Below are 1,869 nucleotides of genomic sequence, written 5' to 3' on the forward strand. Positions count from 1 at the left end.
TATACATATATATACATATATATATACACATATATATGTACATAGTTATGTATGTCTGTACGTACTGTATAGTCACTTAATGCAGTGAGAGATTAGCCAATACGATTGTCCTATTAAAACGCACATGCAGTTTTCCATTTGCTTCCTTTGTACACTAGGAATAAGACTATTCATTAATGTCATAAAATTGTTTAAATCATTCCCCATTTATTGCAAACATGGACATTTTTGTACAGCGTTTGAGTTAGTAGATGAGTTTTTCTTTTTATTCTGCAATTTGATATCCTATTAAGATACCGGAATACTTACCGAATCTACGGTTTTTATTGTTTTACTTACAAAAGTCCACCATTACAAAGATCTATTTTCAAATTAAATTGAAATTAGTTGAATTGTCAACTTGCCAGTTCCAAAGCCGATATATTTTTCAGTTATAAATCGACTAACTGGTATGACAGTAAACGTTCCATTTTCTTCGAAGAAAGCATTGCTATTGTTATTATCATTATTATTATTATTATTATTATTATTATTATTATTATTATTATTATTATTATTATTATTATTATTATTATTATTATTATTATTATCATTATTGTTATTATTATTATTATTATGATCGTCATCATTATAATTATTATTATTGTTGTTGTTATTGATTTTGTTGTTGTGAGCTGTTGCTCATATCATTGATGCTTGTAATAATGGTACTATTACCATTAGTAATAGTAGTAGTAGTAGTAGTAGTAGTAGTAGTAGTAGTAGTAGTAGTGATAGTAGCGGTAGTAGTAGCAGCATCAGCAGCGGCTGCATGATTAAAAGCAGCAGCAGCAGCAGCAGTAGCAGTTGTCATCGTCATCGTCATCATTATCGTCATCGTTATCGTCATGATCATCATGATCATGATGGGGATGATGATGATGATCATCATCATCATCAACATCATCATCATCATCATCATCATCATCATCATCATCATCATCACCACCACCACCACTACCACCACTACCATCATCAGCAGCATCATCATCATCATCATCATCACCATCATCGTTTTCATTTCTATTGTTTATTAGATTGTCGCTTTCTATTGGGAGAGAGCAGTTGTTCTGTTTTGTTTTTGTTTTTTTCTCCTCTACGTTCTTTGTATTTCTTTCAATTTCCATTTTACTCGCATCTATATTTATGCTTATCTGCGTATTTTATTTCCTCTATTCTTTATTTCTATTCGTCTCGTTATTTTGGTAATTGTGTTTAGAACTTTCTACGGCAACGAAGTATTTCTCTAAGAACCGAGACTTACAACAGAAATTACTATTAGTACGCTAATTCGATAAAACGCAAGCAGATGAGCAATTCGGAGCCGAAAATAATGACGTTTTTGCCAAATGTTTGTTTGGCTAACCCAAGGGCAAGTTAAGTTAGAAAAGAACGTTTTTCTCGCTATTCTCTCTGAGATTGAATTTTAACCTGATTTACTCTGTTCTTTACGTGCTCAGTTTCTAATCTGCTAAGCACATGCTTTATAAATCTGCGACTGATTCTACAGTATAGGAAAAGAATAAGATCGAGTTTTATAATCTTAAATAATATAAATTAAAATATAAATTTAAAAAATAAAAGCAAATACTGGTATCAGTTATTTTCGTCTATATTCTTAATTACCAAATTTAATTCCAATCTAAGATAAGGTCAATGTTTTAATCATAGTACGACTAGTGAGCAAACCAATTCGAAAAGAAAATAGCATTATGAGTTAATTGTGGACATTCAATCACTATTTCTTTTGCCAATTAATAATGAATGCCAATATGAATTATACGACTGGATTCTCACTACGTGTTTATATGCATGCGTATATATATAAAT

Source organism: Octopus bimaculoides, chromosome 13 (genome assembly GCF_001194135.2).
Source record: "Octopus bimaculoides isolate UCB-OBI-ISO-001 chromosome 13, ASM119413v2, whole genome shotgun sequence".
Lineage (NCBI taxonomy): Eukaryota > Metazoa > Mollusca > Cephalopoda > Octopoda > Octopodidae > Octopus > Octopus bimaculoides.